This window comes from Periophthalmus magnuspinnatus, chromosome 16, assembly GCF_009829125.3.
Source record: "Periophthalmus magnuspinnatus isolate fPerMag1 chromosome 16, fPerMag1.2.pri, whole genome shotgun sequence".
NCBI classification, from domain to species: Eukaryota; Metazoa; Chordata; class Actinopteri; order Gobiiformes; family Gobiidae; genus Periophthalmus; species Periophthalmus magnuspinnatus.
This window is the reverse complement of record NC_047141.1, coordinates 12,815,099-12,838,575: the sequence shown is the minus strand read 5'-3', so window position 1 is coordinate 12,838,575 and position 23,477 is coordinate 12,815,099. Positions and strand designations below refer to the sequence as shown.

At 39.2% G+C, this 23,477-nt stretch overlaps 1 protein-coding gene across 1 annotated transcript in view; it reads right to left on the bottom strand.

The window, feature by feature from the left end:
- The window catches only part of LOC117384466 (mannosyl-oligosaccharide 1,2-alpha-mannosidase IA), a 201,466-nt gene that overhangs the window by 32,638 nt on the left and 145,351 nt on the right, over positions 1-23,477 (bottom strand). The gene's annotated exons all lie outside the window — the stretch shown is intronic.

Sequence of the window (23,477 nt, the reverse complement as noted above, 5' to 3'; positions counted from 1 at the left end):
GTAATCTGATTTCTTTTTGATTCTTCACACATGAGAAGGTTTTAACAAGGAAAATTATGCAAAAAAGTGCAAACTAATGCAGCAAAGACAAAAGTGGATGAAAATGATAAAGATAATATTATTGATTTTAAAATGCATTGCACATTTTTTGACACAATGCCATGTCACCAGATATTTTGGATTAATCTGATTTCTCTTGTGCAGGCAAACATTCACAATCAGATCTTATTATTGGATCTCATTATATCTCATTATTCTAGTTATCTGATTAATACTGGCCATGTAAAATATACCCGCATTACAGGCCTATACTGTAGATAAGTATTTCAGAAATTCCATTGCTGTACAGAGGGCACTCACTGCCAGTTCAACCGTTGTCCTCTTGGCTTACATCATCAGAGGTAGAATATTCCCTACAACAGAAGCATAGCCAGACTTGACTGCACTAGACTTGAATGGACAACACTATCACACTGTCTTGAGGGTTCATGTCTCCTGGTGCTAGGTCCTGGCGAATAAACTCCAATGTCATGCCTCTTCTCTTCAACTCTCTACACGCCAGACTGCTACAATTTGTTCTACAACAATTAGAATATGTGATATTGTATTGTATGTGCATGCCTTAAATGTACTTCTGGCAGATAATGAAAATTGTATAAATATCTTTTTACACTTCAGGTTGGGAGTTGGTTGGAGTGTCTGCAGAAAAACCTTTTTGCACATTGATTCATTTGACAAACTGCAGGAGCTGGTGAGTCAAGCTGAAAGGTCCCTAGGTCACAGCACCACACTTTCATCATGCTTCATTGGAGGGCTGCAGTTTTGCATCACTGCTACTAAGCAAACTTGCTGGTTAAAAAAATGATTTGTCTAGACTCTAGATCAAAAAGATATGAAAAATAATAAAATAAAAAAGTATATTAGCCGTATCGTAAAGTCTCTTAGAAATATGAGAACAAATGTGACAAATTTATTTCATCCACATTCACTTTGGCAAGGGCACCCAGTTAGTTTAATACGCCATTAGGAAATTGAACTCTCAACACTAGAAGTGGGATTTGCGATCCTTGTTAGATAAAGACATCAAAACGTTATGAATTAGCAATCTGCTCTAACTACTTAATTAGGCAGATCATATTCAAATTAAAAGGCCTGTATTATGCTAGCTTCTGATCTATGTTATAATGTTGTTTCCACATCAAAAACATGCCCAGAATCGTGTTTTCTTTCATTCACACATGTTTAACACACAAACCCTGCATATTTACGCTGGATTCTTCTATCAAACTGAAAAGACTCCACCTTGTGATGTCATGTGGTGATACAGGAAGTGCTCCAATGTGTTTTTAAACTCCATACAACTCCAATAGAAACATTTAATTTCAGCCCTGGAATTGCCAATCTCTACTGAACTAAAGCTAAAACATAGCTGTTAACTTGAAAACTACAGCTTTGTGACATCACAAGGAGGAACAGAGCATTTTGCACTTTGGTGACGTAGACTAATAATGAAGTGTTAATCAAACATGTGTAAATGAAACAAAACACAACTCCAGGTATGTTTTTGATGAGATAACAACATTACAACATGACTTAAAGCTCACACAAGTAAATCTTGCATAATATGGGACATTTAAGGAAATTACATAACATTGGCTGGAAATAACTTATCTGGTTGCCATCTTCTCATTTATATTTGGTATACACGGTTATTTGTATACGAAATTCCAGTTTTGTATGGCTTTTCCTACAATGCGCAAGAGCCGTGAGAACCTTCTTCTGGCCCTTGCTCTAAATAAAACATTAGGTCAGCAAGGGCATCCAACACAAAACATATATAACACTAGACCACAGTCATCATTTCAAAAATATAACGCCACTGCTTGCTTCTCCCTGGGCGATGCAGGAAGAGTGACATGTATGTCTTGTGAGCTAGGGGCACTCATCTCCACATCAGCTGCTCATCCTGATGTTGGGAACGGGTAAAGTATTCTGCATAATTCACGCAGCACAGCTTTGCCTGGGAGCGTGCGGGCGAACATGGAAAAGCAGATCTGATTAATTAGATATGAGGATTCTTCTGAAAACAAATGGGCTTGTAAAATGCCAGTGCCCACCAAAGCCCAAATTGCCAAACAAACATGCCGAAGATACTCCGCTATGCCCCCACTGGAAAAAAACATCAGCTCAGAATAGGTTAGATTACAGCGTAGGAATATTCATAAGGATAAAATGTTTTCTGTCAAGTAGGGCCTGCCCATTTTTCTCGGCCCCTCCCCCTGACCCAGTAACCGCGCTTATAGAAATGATCTCTCACTTCACTCACACTGGGGCTGTGCTGGTTTGCCTCATCCCACAATCCAGTTAGAATTCAGAGTGTCTTGTACGGTTAAATTAATCTGGTATTTCTGGCAATTTCGAATCCATTTGTAACCATACACATGGCAAAGCAAATTATGGATGTCAGATATGGTGCTTCATTGTGAATCATCATAGCAGACAGGAATCTGGTGTTTTACTATAGATTTACAGTTTACAATTCAGCCACCAAGGGGCACTGTACTCCTCAGATTTAAAGAGAAATTTTAACCTTTCATGTATGGATAATTGTACTGTATGGAAAAAAGAAAAAGTTGTAAAAGAGGTTACCACAACATGAGTACTTGTATAGACAAATTAATTAAAACTGCCATACACTGAAGTAGAGAAAATATACAGTACAGATTACTTAATAGTTGTTTTTGAGAATTTACAAATATTTTTTGTGTATCTTGACAGTATTATCATATATATATATATATATATATATATATATATATATATATATATATATATATATATATACACACACACACACACACACACACCCCCCCACACACACACACACACACACACACACACACACACACACACACACACAACAACTGGTTAATTATGCTAGTTGAGCCAAATTTCTCCACAAAGAAAAAATATAAAAAATATAAAATGTAGTACTATAATTATGTTTGTCATCTTTTGGTAGCGCTCTTGAACATAAAATACTATTACTACAATATACAATACATCACTCACTGTCCAAACAACATAGTGCTTCCTGAACATAATACCAAATACAGCCTCTACTTTGCCTGGTCTGTGCTGTCATTACTGCAGAGATGGGCAGGCGCCAATGGGAGCAGAAGGGACAGGGCAGAGGTGTCAGGTCCACTTCTCATTAAGGCTCTGAGGCACACACAGCACACAGGAGCTAACAGGTAGGCTCCAAAAAATCCAGCAGCACATCACCAAAACCCTGCGAAAGTGGAGGATATCCGACTGCCATGGACTGATAGCTACATACAAGTATAAAAAGACTTACCAAAAAAGTGTGGGTGATGGCGTTTTACTTAAAGCTTGCATTTCCTGTATTGTGTACCAGTTGTGATCAATTCAATCTAACAAAAATTTTGGCAGGCACCCACTTAGAGATACATCAACTTTAAATAACTATATATGTCTGGGACTCCTCACAGCTATAGAGTTTGGAAAATGGGGTAAAAAAAAGACCCAAAAATACAGTACAATCTTAGCAGTATGCTTACAAGGTACTTGTGTGAAGTGGTACTAGAAAACAGCACTAGGAATAGCACTAAAGCATAGACTGTATAAAGAAGTGGACGATGGGAGTGTGACATCACCCATCGCGTTCAGCTCCAGTCAAATGAAGCCCATTGAAGCTTGCAGTTATAGGGGTGAATTGGGAGCTGGGTTGCATAGCAACCAAAGAGCCAATCTGGAGCGAGGCTAATGACCCTTCCTGCCCGCACCTGGTTTAGCAGGGAGCGGGCTTCGCAACGCTGTCAATTTCTAATGCTATTAATAGTGAACTAAAAATACGAGGATCATGTAGAGTGGGTCAATACAAACATTTTAGAACCAAAACTACGAGCCTGACAGCAGCAGTTACAGAGAGAGAGGTGACAGTTTTCCAATATAAAGTGAATTGGAGCCAAAGTCGATGGAGCCGGAAGCGTGCCCATGCGCACTTCCTATTTGGAACATGGCAACGAGCAGGTTAGCTATGTCCATTTATATATACAGTCTGTGCACTAAAGTAATCCTTAAAGAAATCATTATTTAATTTCATCTACTGCATAGCATAGAGTCTGCTAAAAACAACTAGATAAAACAATGGCCACTAACTGTAGAAATGAAACTGACTAAATCTAGACAGCTGTAGGCAGACTTGTTCCCAGCAGAAATAACTATTCTGAAGTAAAAAGTTCTACAACTATTATTTACACAAGAAAAAATGCTACTATTGCAGCATTTGGGAAAACAATGTCAAGTTTCACTACTCAGACTACAGACTTGATGTGTAGAATAGTTTCATCATCTCAAAATGCTATTATCACGGCATTGCAATACAGAAAAAATATGTATAGTGTGATCACGCTAACCCAAACAAATGGTTAAAAAGTAAATGTAGTGACTTAGTAAATGTAATTGATTAATATTCATCAGTGGTAGAAGGTAACAAAGTACGAGTATTAAAGTATTGTACTTAAGTAGAATTTTTAGGTATCTGTACTTTACTTAAGTATACTTTTTACTCATACTTCACTACATTTGAGAGGATATATCTGTACTTTCTATACCACTACATTTTTTAACACGACTGAAAAGTAAAAACTACTTTTCATATGATCTGAGGGTTTATTTTTACCATGTTCGTGGTAACATCCTGACTAATGGTTCTGAGTCCAAGCTTTGGCTTTGATCAAACAAAAATAAATACACAAAATTCATACACAAAATTTGGAAATTGATTTGTATTGTTACTGTTAACCAAATAACAAATTAACAACACTTGTGTGAGATACTTTGACTTTTATTCTTAAAGTACATCTTTAAACAGGTGTGTAAATACTTTTACTTAAGATTTTTTCAAGTGAGACTTTTACTTTTATTTGAGTTAATTTTTACCTCTGTATCTGTACTTTTACTTAAATAACAAAATTGAGTACTTCTTCCACCACTGATATTCATTCAGTTTGTGAATAGTGTGTAGGTCAATTATTACAAATATTACAGTTACTTTACAAACATAAATGTTCAAATGCAAAGGACAAATTTCCCTCTAGGGACAATAAATTGTACCTTAACCTTAACCCTAAAAACAAAACAGGTGACTGTACTCAACATCTATGCCCCATTAAATACTATTGTAGAATATAGTGCTCTCCTCCCTAAGAAAAGCCTGACAAGCACATCCGGCCCATATCCGCTGTGTTCCTTTTCCCAGCAGAACAGATAAACTTGAGGCATGAGAAAGAGGCGAGCTGATTGCATGGGAGTGGTAATGAGATTGGACAAACACAAAGCGACGTGGGGCTGTGGATAAAACTGTTGCAGATAAAGTGGTCATGGCCGCTTTGGGAGAGGGGCTGCATCTCCAGGAAGCCAGGCGGGCTGAGGAGATCCGATTTGGGTTATCTGTGTGGTCTGAGGTCTGTTTGTGAGTGGAGAGAAAGTGAGAGGAGTGGGACGGTGATGGAGAGAAGCTTCAAAGCCCCGCTCATCAAAGCCAGGCTCGGGGAAGGCGATGGTGGCTGGGGTGTCACCCATGTGGGCGACGGCTGCTGTGAGAGAGAGCCACAGACATGGGGCAGATGTCGAGGGATAATGTCAGCATGTAATCTGGTGAAACAATTCAAATTTACAATGCAAGACTCTGCTATGGCTCCCTGCTATGATGGATTTGATCCATGTAATGGAATTATATTAGAAAAAGGTTTATTACTGACAAAGTTCACAAAATAATAGTAAATATAAAAGTTAAAAGTCAATTAATACCATGTTACTAAATGACATACGCTGATTGCAGTCGAAAATAGTTCTACAAACACATTTCTGTGAGTGAGAAGAAAAGGGAGAAATCACTGTAGGTTATAAGTTACAGGTGTAGATACAGGTTTTGTCCATTATGTTGGATTTCAAAATATTTAATGAAGGTTAGGGCTGTAGTAAGCTAAAAAATGATGAAAGAACACAGTTATACCAAACTCATAAAATATCTATTCACATATATGTTCCCCTTAAGTGAAAATTACAAATCAGTGTGATATTTTAAGTTTTTAAAAAATGAATTTAGAATCTGTCGTTGTGTCCTTCGGTAAGACACTTAACCCACCTCGCCCCCAGTGTCTGCGTACACTGATGTATGAATGTGTGTGTTAATGGGTGAGTGGTTCCTTGATGTAAAGCGATTTGAGTGCCTGGAAGATGGAAAAGCCCTATATAAAAATTTGAACAGTTTCCAGACCTGTAACCTGGAGAGTCCTAGCCCTTGAGAAAACATTTTGAACATGTTTAATATAAAAAAAAATTGTTTATATGTTTGGTGATGCAAATATTATCCACTTACGAACACGCATGATTTTAAGACAAAATGCTACAGAAATTTCAAAACTTGGTAAAAGTATATACCTTTGAATACATATAAAACTGTTGTTGCTAAATTTGACTTTAAGTGTCTGCATATGTGACAGTGAGAGATGTGAGCACTTGTGAGGCTGTGCAGTCATGCATCTCAAAGTGAGCAGAGCACTGAGAAGTTTAATGCCTCTATTCTTTTTGAAGCGGGACGTCTTTGGCACAAAGTTGCAGCCCTGACAAATAAAAACTCCCTGTAATCTATCCCTACTTCTACATTATCACCAAGACCCATGGAGTGTGTGTAAAATAAAGTGAAAGCTTAACTCCAAAGCTGCATTTAGAAGATAACCACAAAATGTCACTGCTTTCCATCGGGACAATCCGCAGTCAGTTTCACAAGTTCCTCAAAAAGGTTGTATTCTGTAGAAATCCACCATGTTTTTCAGTCCCTTGTGATGTTTTTTTTCTCCTATCTTTTTTCCTCATAAAGTCATATTTTGATACGGGCAGACCATTGCCTGACTGGCCCGTCCCATCTATATTTTGGTAGAATCTCGAAGGGTCTGGAATCGGACCATAGAGTGTAAAAAACCTCAGTTTTTTACACTCTATGGTCCGAAGACGTCTCCTCTTGAAAATTCTGAAATCATTCAGAACAATAGCTATAACTTCTTTTACCTGAGATAATAAACAGTTTACAGCTTTGTTTGTTGATTCTGCAGACATCCACACTGTTTTCTGTTATTTTCCCCTCTTTTAAAAATTGTAAGCCACGATGTTTGTTTTTACCCAAACAGAGCATGTTTCTCTGATTGGTCAATCATGCCCTCTGGAACCGGGGAGACGGGATATGGTTCCAGACACACTCGTTTTTGTGAAGTTTGTCAAAGCGTGTGGTTCTGTCTAGCCAGGCAAGTTGGACCATGCATGTCCCTGGCTAATCCACCTGTCAATCACGCCCACCTGAAAACGGGAAGATTCACTGGCGACCAGACACATCTTCGTGAATTATTAAAGTGTGTATTCTGGATGCCAGGCAATCAAAGGAGTAAGAGAGTAGCGAGTTGCGTTTTCACTCTAATGACAAGCATTTCATCAGCAATTGCTAATAAAAAAATGGCAAAAAAGATTACATGGTCAAATTGAATTTAGACAATAGTGGCAATAGTGAAACCACGGTGAAAGTTATTGAAATAGTCTTGTATTATTATCAGTTATGCCTTATCTGTCGTACATCCTTAAAGTCGGGAATGATGACGGAGCTATTGCAGGGGCTGCTTTGCAGGAGAGATAAATGAAGCGCTCCTCTATAATAAGCCGTGAGTGTCAGTGAATGTGGCAGCCGGGTCGTTTTTGAAGAATATAAGGTCGCACTAAGGTCACCATCAGCTTGGCTCTCTGGCAATTAGACCTGAAATCTAATAAGACAATGACATGTTCTAGTGGAAGTGCGGCGGCTTTATTTCAATTATCCTCAACATCTGGGACGAGAAAATATCTCCTGACATTTACATTAGTGCTCACCATCCTTCTTCACTGGCGCGTATGGGGAGAAGACACAGAGGTGGTGCTTTACTGCAGTGAGCCATTACACAGGAGGAATATGGACAATGTGTTCAGCTATGTAGGCTTTTTTATGACTAATCTTTGCACAGTTATGGCAGTTTTATCATTGTGAAAGAAGTAGCTGTGTGAACTATTGTCATGACGTCTTTACTGTAAATACACAAATTCCCCATTTGTATTAATAATAATAATAATAATGTCTTAGTTTCCTATATCAGTACCATGATGATGGTAAACTACTACTGTAGTCACAGATGTCCTGGGGCAGACTGATGGAAGCACGGCTGCCAATCAGCCCCACTGATCATCACCAACAGTCACACAAACACACCACATTCATACTAGGAATTATGGGTGAAGTTCCTTGCCTAAGGACACAACAACAATTTTAGTCACTGGTGGACCACTGTGGCACCTGGTATTCCCAGTGGTCTCCCATCCAAGCACTAACCAGGGCCAGCCCTGCTTAGCTTCTAAGATCGGATGAGATCAGGCTTTGACAAGGAGGTTTGGAAACAAATTTACTGTCTAAACTTAGTATATAAACAATAGTTAGAGGTAAGAAAACAGGTATTATAAGATAGTAGCAGTTAAAGTAATACATTAGTAGCATTTCTTGTAATTCTAGTATGCAATAATAGAAAAACATTATAGAATATTGTGTTGTGGATACTGTATGTAGATCAATAAGAGAACCAAAAATATTTATTCCAATTTTTCATTAGTCCCAGGCCAAAAATAATCAGTCCTTTTTTATGTGTTTTAAGGTCAGGAATGTGATACTTAGAGCAGAAAGCAGCAAGGTCTGAGCTAAAGTTTACTACATTGTCCTTGGATAACATTTTTCGTGGCCAAGTTGTAAATCTAAGATGCTCCCAAACCAAAGTGACATGACAGAGTTAAAAAAAAAAACAGGCTAGGATTTCAGATTGTTCAAAAGAAACACACATGACTGTTTCGTACTAGCTCTAAAACGCAAATTGTTATTGTGGGCATGGGTAAGCAGCTGGTTAACAAGGCAAAACAAGAAGATGCCATTTTGTGTGCCATCTTAAATGCTGAATGTTGGCACTGATCATTCCACCCTCAGGATATGAAGCAGATGTATTCTTCCCAATCATCCCAAAGCATATGAATGGACCCTCTTGAATCTTTGAGAACTGTATTCCACCCCCCTTCTCCTGTCTAGCGAAGGGACCTACTCGGATGGTAGTGAGTCTCCAAATGGCCTGGCAGTCTTCCTGTTGCCTCGTGCACGCTGTTGCTATGGTTGCGGCTGGTGCTGCGCTGCACTGTTCGCGAGCTCCATCTGTCTTGGGTGTCAGCTGGGTGGAAAAAGCTGTGATTCTACTCATTTTCTCACTGGGGGGTCGCATCCATCCTGCTGCCATTCCTCAGTCAATATCAGTCAGGCATGGGTATACATGAGCTATACTGCATGGTGAAGACAGTTGTTTTTTGGATTGGCCACTTTTGGTCAATGTAAAAGCAGGTGGGGGAGCATATTGTGTTTTAATTGGATTTTTTTTCTAAACTTCATGAATGCTGGCCTAGAGAAATTTAGGGCTGCAATTAACAATTATTTTGATAATTGGTGAATCCAGTGATTATTCTTTCAATTAATTAGTTAAAAGGCCTATGAATGTGAGATTTTTACTCAACTTGACCTAGATAAAACTAAAGTGAAACCGAGTGAAGACATCCTGATGTACAGACGAAAGAGAATACATTTACATATTTCCTGTCATTTTGATGTAATAAATACTTTTTCTTAGTCCTAAAACCTCTTCTCTCAGCACATGGCATGTTTTAGAGACAGTGTATAGACCATTTAATCATTATTTGATTATTAAATTAGTTGATGGTTATTCCAATATTCAATTAACTTGTTGCAGCCTCTTGGTAAAACTCACAATTTACAATTTAAAAGTCAGCTAATTAAAACTGTTGATTAAGACCAATAAATCTGCACAGCAACTATAGGTCTCAAACCCAAAAGGGCAAACAGAAGTCAAGAATATTCTGCAATACAAAGTGAGCATAAAATTGTTTATATTGACAGAGAATTTGGATTTACCATTAGAGTCTGAGGTGTAGATGAGAAACGAGTGAGACAAAAGCTAAAATCTATTGGGAACCTTGTCTGATGATGATGGAAAGGTCATTCATATCCGCTAAATGTTAAAATTGATTTTATTTCATATCCATAAAGCATACCTCTTCCTCATTCCTGTCACATTTTGTACCTTTTTGTCACCGCACCCTTCCAACAATAAGCTCCAATCCCACTACGCAAAGTCCCCACCGTATCAGAAAATAACAGTTTTTGGATGTGCCGATGCGAACTCCGGAGTGTGTGCCCAGTGAGGCAATACCGGCGAGGGCAATGCTTGAGGGCTCTAGACTTGTGATTTTTCCACCTGAGATTAGATGTGGTGAAACACTACCCACTGGCGCTAAGCCCTCTCTCCTGCCAATTCCAATACAGCCTGCTACAGATTTTCCTCAGGACATTGTTGATTTTGTGGAGTGGTGATATGTGCTGTAGATTGTGAAGATTGGGATGGAAAATTTATATGTAGAGAAGAGGTCAGTGCCGTAGTTATGAATGAAGTGTCTAGGCATGGAGAACCAAATAAACATCGGTGAATCATTCTGGCATTTTTCAACATGAGAGGAGAGCCTAAAGTATTGACCTATCACAAAAATGGGAACATCTTCAGGCTTAAGCTACAGCCGGGAGAGTTTTTATAAGATGGTGAGTAATAGCATCTAATCTTCCTCACACCCTTCCATGCACAAAACCGCAGGGTCATCCGAGGGGCCATGTCTCGCCACAAATGTCAAGGCTCATAGATATTGCATGGGCTTGAGTCTGTTGATGCTAATTAAATGCTACTGCTCACCAAGCTCTGAAGCTAAAAATGGAATGAGCTCATTTGGAAGGGGTTGTGAAGTGGAAACAAAAAAAAAAAAAAAAACTTCAAGTAGGCAGTTTATGAATGCAAAATTATATAGTACTACATATCAAGCACTTGACTAGGGCTTCAAGTCTGAGAGTCAGTGATTAGCCAAATTTGTGGGGAAAAAAAATGGTCAAGCTAAATCTTAAAGAAGGGTATTTACATCACCATGTTCCCTTGAGTGGTTTGAAAATGTTACATTTGCCGAAAACAACATATGAAACCGTTTAATTAGCTGCAGTTTCATTTTCACTTTCATTTTGCTTTGTCTCTCCGTCACTTGTTCTGTGAGGAGAGCTGAGAAAGGAAAGGCTATGTGGTGGGGCATGGGGAGTCCCGCAGAGAGCTTTGTGGTTACATAGGCTTGTGGGCTGAGCCTTAGACAAGACGCGTGGCCTTGTATACCTAACCAAAAGGAGGGTTTGATTAGTGCAAATGAAAACCAATTCAGGCATATTTTTGATGAAAGAAAGATTTTATAACATAGTAGAGAGAGGTTAACGATAAAATTTGTAAAGAAATGGGTCTGGTTAACATGCCAACCTGCAATGTCTTTGAGAGTAAGTCTATAGTAAAACTCTGGAACATAGAGCTGCAAAAACACTCAGCTCTGAACTTGGCACCTGGCTGGGAGAAAGCTGTCAACTGAACAACCACAGCTTAACTTTATACTCTAAAGCACAAACAGTGTGAGTTGAGTGTTGTTGGCTGACTTTGCCACCTTTAACTTTCAGAGCTTTTATTTGCATCAGTGCTTGGCCCCGGGTTGAAATCAGATGTTTAAATATGATTTAGTGAGGCGTACCAAACAATCGGCTGTAGGCTGAGCTCATCACATATTTGTCTCTACACAGATCAGTGAACAAGAGTTAGATGTGGCGACTGCAGGAGAGCTCTCTTGGAGCATATCTGGAATTGGTTCAGAAATATTAAGTTTATTGCAAAACAAATAAGTGAATGGGCAAATATAATAATAAAAATAATCCTGGACTTAAAAAATATTTTAGTAAGAGGACAATATTTAGTGCACTGTTGATCATTGCTTGAGTCTTAAAAAATAGCATTAGTGACAGAGTGATTAGTGCCTTAATGACTTGTTGATGCCATTAAAATTAAAATGTGTGTCTGGGCACTTGGAGAAAGTCATTAGCTCTATGCAACAGTTTTTGCCTCCTCTAAGTTCTATGTCGCTGGACTGTGAAGCACTAAGGAAACACCTGGCAAAAACAGCTCATGTGCATACAGTAAGAAGCTTAAATGTTTCAACAGTTTGTCAAAAGCATCTTCTCAAGTCACTTTCCCAAATCAGGTCAATAAAAAAGTAGCAAGAAGTTGATGGAGACTGACAGTTTCTAAAGTCCCATCCTGGTCAGAACTTAGTTTGGACAAGTCACAGGTTCTGTCAGTCTGAATAAGTCCACTATGGCAGAGAGTGCAGGCTGCCGGTCAGCTCTTATTAATTTCAGAGGGCTATAGGGACCTTCTTTGTCCACACAGGTGACAAGAGCGGAGCTGTGGTTCCTCGGGGGGAAGGTAGTCTGTCACTCTTGCCGCATGAATATCCACAAAGGGCACTGGGCATCATTTCGGCCCAAGAAAGGAAGTCACCTGTCTCTGCTGCGGCACAAGTGAGAGAGAAGGAGGGGGCGAGGTGGTAGTTGGCAGTTCTTCAGAGCACCCAGTTGGAGGAGCCAGATGTGTCATTGTGAGGGCAGCTACCTGTTTGGCAGCTGTAAAGCGTCTCACCACAGTTCCGCTCTGTTTTCTCTCTTCTTTGGTTCTCCCTCAGCACGACTCCTCATGCCACTGAGACATGTCACTGCCTAAAACAGCCCAATTAGCAACGCACCAAAACAAGTTACCCGAGACTATATGCATAAAAAGTCAGTGGAGAGGCTATTGGTTATCAGATGGAGTGGAGTAAAAAGAGGGGCATTTTCTCTAAATTGAACTGCTATAATGGCACAATTAGAGTTGGGTTTTGCCAAGATAACAGTTTCACAGTCAATTGTTAGTATAGGAGGCTTAGCAAAAGGGGTAATGGGCACTCTCCACAATAGACATGTCTGCTGTGTGTCCATTCAAGACCAGGACAATTGGTATAAAGATATGGGAATCAAAATTGTCTCTTTTGTATGTATCTTGGTAATAAAAGCAAATTACCTTTCGAGCACAGTTTCACCTGCTCTGTAGTTTGCCATTCTTGAAAAGTAAATGTATCCTGACAGGTACCAGACAAATTATATGCATATACAGAAAAAAAAATGATCAAATTGCTGCTTCTGTCAATGTGAATGACTTTTCTACAAAGTGAGAAGTGACTAAGAAATGGCCAAGGTTTAAAGTTTGGAACCTGGCAACCCATGAGAGAGAGCTTTCCTCCCTCTGGTGTAATACCTCCAGCGAATGCCAGCGCCAGTGTCCGCGCTCCATGGGCTGAAGTTGTGAATATGAATGCTGCCAGAACACGGTCTGGCACAGAAAGAAAGTACTTCCCAGTCCAACTATACATTGGCACTGTGCCCGGTCACCGCTTGCTCCGGACGCTTTTACTCGACTTATTCACTCTGAAGTTATCAGGGCATTTTCACGCAACAAGCAAATCAAGACATGTCCCCTACTGAGATACAAGGTAGGTTAACTTGATCATGGCAATCACCAAGCTGGCGACTAAATCTTCATGCAATGGAGTTCTAATGAAAGCCTAAATTAGCATGTGCCATCAAAGGGAAGTACTCTGATTGGCTCTGATTGATATCATTATGAGTACAGTGATTGTGCAGCTTAGACCAGATGGCTTAAAAAAAAAAAAAATCTGCTTCCAGGGCAAAGAGAGAAGAGAGAGCTTGACCATTCGCCGGGCCGAGGTCACCATGTGTTCAATTCTTGGACCTAATGAAATGTGGTGCGCTGTGGAATTGGCCCGATCCCGTCTTGCGAAAACAGTTTGGAAGATGGAAGAGGAATTGGTGGCAAATGAGCTCAAGGGAGGTAGAAACAGTATCAGAATTGGCCAGGGAGAATTGACACCGTCCGGATTCACTTTGAGGTGATGATGTCGGAGGAAGCGGAAGAAGCAGAGTGGAACAGCTGGGAGAGTTACTGCCGACTCCTGGGATATAATTACATGTTAATAAAAAGATGATGTTGGAGGGAGAGTCATACATTTCACATTTAATTTGGAGTCTGACTTTTGATCATTAGGCAGCACTGGTGTAGACTGGCAAACACTGGTGAGCCTTTGTGCATCTGCTCTTCAGAGTTAATGTCACGCTGTGTGATGGGTGGCCAGCATGGTTACTGATAAATCAATTATCCAACAGTGTCTGGAAAATAAATCTGTCATTGTTTATAACCATAAAATCAATGTGAAAAAATATCCTGATAATGCATAATAAACAAAACGAAACAATAATATTAGTGTTGCCGTGATACTAAAATTTCAAACTTGATTGTGATACTAAGGGAATAATAATAATAATAATAATAATAATAATAATAATAATAATCTATTTTTAAGACAGAATGTGCTTTTCAACATTAAATCATAGTACTTCCTTGATCTTGCTCAAGATCATTCTAAAGTTGTTCAGGAAAGATTAATATCTGTCCTTTAAATGTGACTTTTTTAGTATCGGTACCTGTTTAAATGAGTATCTAGTTTTGATACTAGTACCGATTAGTATCCGATTTTCGATACTTTGCACAAGCAGGTTTTGTTGTTTTTTTTAAATGGAAAGTCACTATGCTCATTTAATTGTCAACATTCATTTTCTCTGCGGTACTGACAGCCTGCATATATTAAGTTAAGCATAAGCATAAAACATTTGTTGTTTTTCACACAAATATGGTAACTATACACAGAATGCCCACAACTCACTTTTAGAGTCTGGTCCCTCAAGCTGGCTTTAAGGTAATTTTGGCCGCATATGTAAGGAACCATTATGGTAAATGTGCTGAATATATTTAGTCTGGAGGGTGTAATTTAAGCAGAGTAGACAAAAAGAGTGCCCAAAGATTGTATAACATTTGAACTTAAAGGAAGCGGAGGAGATGAAACAGACACATCTTTGTGATGTCTGATGTTTTATGAAATGTCACCATGTAAAAAGGGACACTGAAGTGGGTTGTGCAAGCAAGCTCTCCCAGTGCATCCTGGGTAGACACTTTCAACTCTTCTAATGCAGTGTGGAGGCAACAAAACAAATATGCTCTGTTTCCCCCTTTATCTCATGCACCGCTCTGCCTTCCAGGTTGCCATGGATACAGGTAGCCTATAAGCTTCTTCAATGAGAGGTTTCTGATGCAACATGTAATCAGCAAACACATTTTATAAGGACTGAAATAGAAGTTACTATTCTAATAATTGGCAGAAGAAATGATAGGTTTCTTCACAGTAATTATAGAATTGGATAGTGCCATAGCGGCTACGCTGAAGCCACACACAAATGGTCCAATTAAAGCAACGGAAGAAGAAACATTTATTCATCCCTCTGCAGTGCAACAACAGATAATTGAAGTACTTGGCCAAGGGATGATGTGCACTGTTTAAGCTGAGAAAAACTCTCTTTGTTTTTGTAAATGTAGCCAACAATTTACATCTTAGTGGGAGTGTTTGACTGGCACTTGCAAACTTCAATATTAGGATCACGTCAACAAGTGAACCTTTTTATATCCAAAGTTTAGTGTGTGGCTCCAGATGCACAAAGCTGGAACTATTATCATGAACAATAGTGTAAAGAGTACTATTTTGGTGAACTGCTTTAATATTTTGTCCTAATAATGATATGAACAATCTGTGGACCATATAACTGACCAAAAATGTGACATGACTGGTCAACATGGTAAACATGTTGCATTTCTGACCATATTTGCAGTTTATAAGCCCCCTTCATGTGCTCAAATATAAGCTCTTGTTCATTATTTTTCATTGGGGTAATATTTAACATGACACATAGCACCTGGCTACTGTGGTGTGATGATAAAATACCTCCCTGCAAGATGGAAATTGCCCTACTTTTCGAATATAAGGCTTAAAGTAAATTGAATACTGGATCTACACCTTGGCAATGGCTTGCTAAGGCAAATATGGTAGGTCTAAGCAGACATGTACAGTATATTAACCCATATATCAAACTCCTCATCACTATTGACCAGAAGAATTCACTTTAATCCTATTTCTAACCAGCTCAGAGTGAGAGGTGCACTGTCCCAGAGCGCAGAAAAATCCTTTTTGTGAAGTCAGCAGTCATCTTTACCTGTGCATTACCAGGATAAGGCCAGGTATGTGGAAATGGCTTTCATGAATAACTCTAGCCCCATATAGGAAAGGAAGATGGTGCGGCAGTAGCTCAGTTGGTTGGAGTGTTTGTTCAGTAATCCAAAAGTTGCTGGTTTGAATCCCGCTCTCAACATAAACATCATTAGTGCAATTCCAGCTCCCAAAGATGGGAAAGACACTCAACCTGCCTTTCCCCCCATTGTCTGAGTACATTTTGCGTCTGCGTTTGTGAATGGGTGAGTAATTCCCTGATGTAAATTGCTTTAAATGATTTGAAGGTGGAAAAAATGCTATAAAAATGTGACCATTTACCAAAATGTGGGTCTACTTTTTATGATAACCTTCAATTTATATACATACATTTGAGTTGAATATTTACTCAATTTATGCCTTTTTAAAATCAGAAACCATTCCAAAATAGTTTATGACACACTATCCACTAAGCTAGTTTATTGTAAGGTTTTAGCCATAGTATAACTGCAAGTTGTAGCCAACCTATTGTAAGGTATGTGAAAACAACTGTCAAGAAACCAACTAGAATATCCAAATATTGCATCAGTCTACCCTTTAAGATTATATCCATTACAACTTATCAAAGCCCAATAAAATAATGAGCCAAGCCAAAGAGCACAACTGCAAAGTTAATTTTAAGCAAATACAATAAAACAGTATTATGGGTTGGTCTCCCTTCTACTTCAACAATCCGCAACATATGTAAGATCCTTCACATGGAACGCCTCATGTTAACACTTCACAGAACATGTATTATCCACGCCAGTGTCAAAGAAATAAAAAGTTCAACATGGCCACATAGTTTGAGCCAGTCGAGCATGAAGCCAGGCCCTTGTCACTGAAATAAGAATGGATCAGTGCATTCTTTGAGGAGGTGCTGTAAAAAAACAAAAAAAACTAAAAAAAAAAAAACAGAATTGATTTTGGAGTTGTATCTTTTCTTCCCAAAGGATGACATTCTTTGCTTCCATTTAAAGATGAGCCATGCAGTCCAAACCTCATGTCTTATGTGACTTCATACAGACGACCAGGAGGGCAATGCGGAATGTATGAGCTGACATCAGCAGCAGTAAGCCATCAGTCAAGCACTGGCCGGACAACGCTTGGTTCTCGCTAAGTCACCAAGTGCACCATGGGATTGCGAGTATTAAAAGTGTGTCGTGCCGAGAATCAAATCAAGTGGATAAATTCACAGCTGGAATAGTAAGTGCCACACGTCTGAGAGCAATCTATCATAGAAAATCGCTGTAAAAGTCTATGCTTTAATCTTATCTTGTTGGACGGCAGGCCTGGGACAGATAACCGGAGTGACAAAAATACCAATGAGATTCATATTAGCAGATAAAAGGGATGGGCCCATAAATCTCAAGTAAAGGGACAAGGAAAGACTTTCTTAAAAACAAGAAAACTCCAAAAAGCCACCAAGGTCCAAGAAATAAATTTGAAATAAGTAAATCTGAATAAAGACTGAGACAGTGAAAGGTGCCAAAAGCATTTTCCTAATGATCATAATCTGTCTTGTTTTATTTTAGTTGTTATTTTTCCCCCAAATCACATTAGATGATATGACCTTAATTCAATGGTAATTTCAAATACTGTAGTGCTAAATGTCCACCCGTACAATAGAGTAATGATAAGTTGATTTATGTCTATGTTTACACATGGTCTGTTGCGTCATAAAAGCATGTTTAAATTGGTGATATGATGCGTGCTAGAGAAGTGAGTCATGAAGAATGGAGTCTATCACCAAACAGTAAGATGTATGCACTCCCACAGCCAAAGATGTGTTGTGAACACATAGTCCCATAGGCCCGGGGGGATACTCTGCTGGCTGCCCCTCTTCCTTCAAACGTACAGCCAAGCGTAACTACCTGGGGTGCAGTTTGTGAGTGGACTCCCTTATCCCAAAGCCATCTCACTTTGTGTAGAAGCCATTCTGGGAGTGCACAAAGACAGAAGAGAAAAGAATAAGCCATGCATTCACTGTAGGAGGACACAGAGTAATGCTACTGACCAGATAAAAGTGATAGCGCCGCAAGAAAAAAAACAAGGAAAGACGATTAAACTGCAACCTGGGGCTACACTTATAGAAGTGAGCTAAATCCTAACAAATGGATATGTTTACATGCAGAGCTCATTGGACTATGCTGCTCCACAAGGCCTTTCTGTAATTGTTCCAATGCTAGAAGTTGGCCCACTGCAGCAAGACAGGGCAAAGATTCAACCACGACCAATATGCTACATTTCATTGAACATATTCCACTTTACCTGTGGAATATCTAAAAGGTAAGAGGCATGCCACGTGTCCTGTTTGGGGCAATAGATTATACTTTACCTTACCTTAAAGAGTGGGTATTTTTGATAACTTTCTCATCAACAGCATACCTGAAGAGGTTTTAAATGTCATCCATGCACATTTCAGTAATTTAGTAATCTCTTCAGGGCCCTATTCGAACTCTCCTTATGTTTAGCTGTAAAAGTCTGTATAATACTCAGCGCACAAGTCTTCATCACCCATGCACACCCACATGACAATTCTCCATAAATATACAAAAACATGATACAAAACTGTCCTCAACAACTTGACAAACCTGATGCAATGTGCAGTATTTTCATTTGTGAAATGCATTTAGATTTTGTTATGATCGTGCTATGAAGGGGGTGTAACTTTGTGCAGAGAGCAAAGGGAGAAAAGATAGTCAAAAACAAAAAGTGAAATTTATAAAACATGTTTATAGGTTGTTTTCAACGAATATAGCTTTTCAAACCAATAAAAGGTGACATGGTGATATAAATATGCTATGTGTCAGCAGTTAATACCCCATAGAAGTAAAATATCCCCTCTTTAATGTTCATAAACACATAAATAGTGGAACTATAAGGGGTTGGATATAGTTGGTTTGTTTTTATTTATCTTTTTCAACAAATCGCTTCAGAGCATATTGCTTTAATATGAATAAAAAATGGATTTCAGTAAGCAAATATGTGAAGTCATCTTTTAGCCTGTAACGGCACCATTTTGTTCCACTTGTATGCAAACACTTCCAAGATTTCCAAAGTCATCCTTGAGGGTTATTCTGAAACGAGATCTTTTACTTGAGTCAAAATACAAATGTTTAACTCTGCTAAAGGAAGCATCATAAAAGCCGTGTTAACATTTTTATTCCAATACATTTAATATGTGATGCATGAGTATAGTAAGTACACCATGGGGATAGCAGTTAACACAGCTTCAACTAGACCTCAGAAAAGAAAAAGGTAGTAATGTTGCCATGATACAAAAATTCCAATCTCATGGTAATATAAAAAAAAAAGGTTTGATACTCAAAATTAATTTCGATACCACAAAAATCATAATACTGCTTTCTTTTAAGTTACCATGTGATTCTATGCTGGTGTTGATAAAGTTGAAAGTTTTGTTATGTTTATGGAATTTTTTCAGTATCAATACTTATTTACATTACATTAAAATGTAATTTAAAAAAAATGTATATACAAACAAAGAAAAAACACTATTAGTATAGTGCTTTAATGTAGTCTATATGTAAAATTATTTAATTGTAATTATTTTTATGTAAAACAGAGAGTGACTGAATGACAAAACTCACCAAGAATATAGCAGCAGTAAGCCTCAAGAGAGCTGTTTACTTTCTGTATCCACAAAAGGACCCCAGACTTAACCTCTTCCTGCCTGTGTTAAAATTATAGCACAGTGCACACAGAGAGACATGTGAGAATCAAATGCACCACAAAATCAAAATGAAACACCAGAATTGAATGCTTCGATATTTTTTTGAGAATCGTCAATCCCTGGTATTGATTAGTATATGATTTTCAATACTAAACAACCTAAACAACCCTAATAGGCAGTGTCATGATAAAGTAAAAATATGTTTTTAGGTGACTAAATGTTGTAGTCATGGTTAGAACCTTGGAACAAATTCAACATCATCTTTTGCTATAGACAGCGTATCATCATTGCATTGCAGAAGCTTGTGCCTACTCCTATTCCTTTGATTGACGGGTGAAGGACGGCGCACTGAGACCGGTCCCCATTACCCACACAGCCAGCAAAAGGACATGCACTGCAGCCGTAATGATACATTTAAGTCAGGAAGGAGCTCTCTACGGTGAGGAAGAGCCAGGAGCAGCCAGCCAGGCCCTTATGGCCATTCATCCTTCCCAATCATCAGCTCCACTGGGGAGTGCTTCCAAATCTTCCCTCGCCTACATGGGCTCCATTAGCTAATTGTGTTACAGTAAATATGAAGGAACGGATCGATTACAGCTGTGTGAGATAAACAAGCGTGTTTGCGAGTGTACGCGTGTGTCAATGTGCGGATTGTGGCTATGGGGGCAGAGGATGCTATAAGCCAATCACTTACCTGGGCTGCTACTCAAATTCCTCTGGGAAAAAAGGCGAGGATGCAAAATAATTGAATGTCTCCCTGTGGCAAATAACAGAAAGGGTTTGATTCATTATTTATCATCTAATTGATTACCGCAAGTACGCCTTTTACCTCGCAAGTAAAGCCTTCAATTTTACATCTTAATTAATAGCATCTATGAAAAACACAATTACGTCTTGAATGGGGAAGCTGCAGCCGGGTGTACTGAAGATGGAACCACCACATTAATCAGCTCAAATGGAATCCAATAAGACGCAGCAAGTCTCCAGACCAAATTGGACTATTCCTCATGTTGCAGTCATGATGTCTCAGTGGCAATATTGCAGCCATGTTTTTCCTCTTGACCTAAAAGCCAGTATCAATCAACCCAGCTGTCAACAGTGTGTGCTGCGGTGACTGTCTTGTCCTGTCCACTGCTCTTTATGACAGAGACTCTACGTTTCCACATCAGATTCAAGGAGAGCTATTGTTTTGTATACAACGGCTATATGTGCACGTGAAAAGATGTGCAAACTAGAGCTGGCACCCTGACGTTTATCTCTGTAGAGCATGTTTAGAGAGGCTGCCACCCAAACCAATTCCACTGGGTCTTGTTTGGAATGAAAAGTAGTTATGGATGGAGCAGCCTGAATTCCAAATATCTTCCTGCCTGTGTAAGCCATTGTGTGTACCAAGGTCTAAAAAAACGCTATCAATTTAGATCTCGCTCTTTATTTTGTTCGAGGAAAACAATAGGCAAGACTCAGGGACAAACTTTAAATCACTGTCACGTTGGCAAGATGCTTTTTTGTGAACTTCAAACTACTCCAACTTCTGCATAATAACTCCTTAAAAGCAGTTTGCAAGCCAAAACAACTCATGCTCAGTGGGGTGCAAAGACATCAGATTAGAACAGCTTTCACATCAGCATTTTCTTATGTTAATGTTGGTTGTGAAGTTGTTTTTTGTATTCACTGGCTCTGCGGGCCCTCGAGGGGAACACAAGCCACCCGGTTGCACCATGCAGGGACTCACAGTTTCTGAGAAGTCATTGATTCCTGTCAAAAGTCATTAGGATCAATATAGTTGCTGTTTAAAGTCTTCTTGTTCACTCCTAAAAGTGCATTATCATTAGCAGACCTAAGACCTAAGTAAAAAAGTAGCAACATAGATTCAATAAGTACTGCAGTTTATATATTATAATTACACAAAAATTCAGCATGCGCTTATGCATGAGAGTTTACATGTCTGCGAGCTATGTAAACTGAATTGGGAGCCACATTGCTGACATCATTAAGACAGGCCTAATGATGAAAGTTTCCACAGTGTCCTGTGCTTTTTGACTGCCACAACTTTCACCAAACTGTAGAGTTTCATCAGTCTCTCAGCATGGCTCTATTCTCATTTTGGCCTGTGGCCTCACGAGCACAGGCCAGCTCCAATTATTCCAGCCATAACACTGTTATGTACAGCTAAAAAGACTAATTGAAGGGCTGTAATACAGGAAGTAAACAAACAAGCTGGTGGTAAAATGCACGGGGGACACATCTATGCAGAACGTGGCATAAACACAATGTGCAGTCATGTGTTTTCAGCTGCTGCAGTGCCCCAAACAAGCAGCTCACTTACTGTTGAGTGACAGACTGATTCAGACTGAGGTATTATTAGCCGTCCAACTAAACAAATATTAAACAAGAGCCTATTCTGGTGCAGGAAACACTTGGATGTGCTATAATGTGACATGTTCTAATCTTTGCCTTTACAATTGTACTAAACCACTGAGAGGTGTGAGAAGAGAGCAGAGTAAGTTAACCTCATCTCAGATAGGATTAGGTGTTTGTATACAGTAAAATAGGCATCCAGAAGGACTGCTTTCCTTTCATGCTTAAGCCTGTAGTGAGGACTGCACTGAGTGGCAGGTTATGTGCTTACGATGATCCACTTTGAAGTGAGGAAATGAAAATTCTCCCCAAACTACTTTTTACCTCTTCAGGCTGGCATAGGCTGGATAGGCTCAGTGAAACACATGTGAAACATCAGACAAGGGTTTAAGTGGCATTTTCTGACGTAATGTTTGCTCCACCTGCATCTTTCAAAGTGTTGTCAGCATGATCCAGTCATATTTGTGGCAGTCAAAAGCAATGTCCTCCCCATTTCTTTCATATATAGCCTAACACTTACATTCTGTCTATCACTTACACATAGTAGCCACAACAAGAACATATCCAGTTCTGTCTGAACTATGCTTACATCATGAATACCTTTATGTTTAACCTGGTCACATACAGATGGTAAATAAAAATGCCCTGTCCTGGATTCTGGAGTTTCTTCCCCCAAGGCAAAGACAATAATCACAGGATTAAAAATTAACATTCATTATTTCCTCCATTATTTTTCAAAATGACATGACTACAAAGTTTATGTAAGGGACTGTTACACATTCCTCAAGTGTTACAATAGTATAGGGGGTAGGCAACGTTCCGGCCCTAGGCCTCCAACTCCCCCTACAGGCCAGTGTGTTGTCCCTGCTGTCTCTCTCTCCACGGACCTCTTCAGGTGTGCTCATCCAGCTGGCAGCTGATTGACTGAAGGGCCCTGCGTGTGATTGGAGCTACGATCAAGAGCCTGGCCAATCCTGACCTTTCACCTGTGGCAGCACCCCTTTAAAAGGACCCACCACCTGCCACTCCTGGCTGCTGGATTTCTTACTGAACTGCATGGCAATTGTGCTGCTGTGAACTTTAAAACTTCGTAACTTTGTAACTCTTGTGACCTACTGAACTCTGATTTAGATTTGAAACTGAGCCATTTGATCTTTTGTGTTTTACAGTTAACTAGGTTTGTACTCGC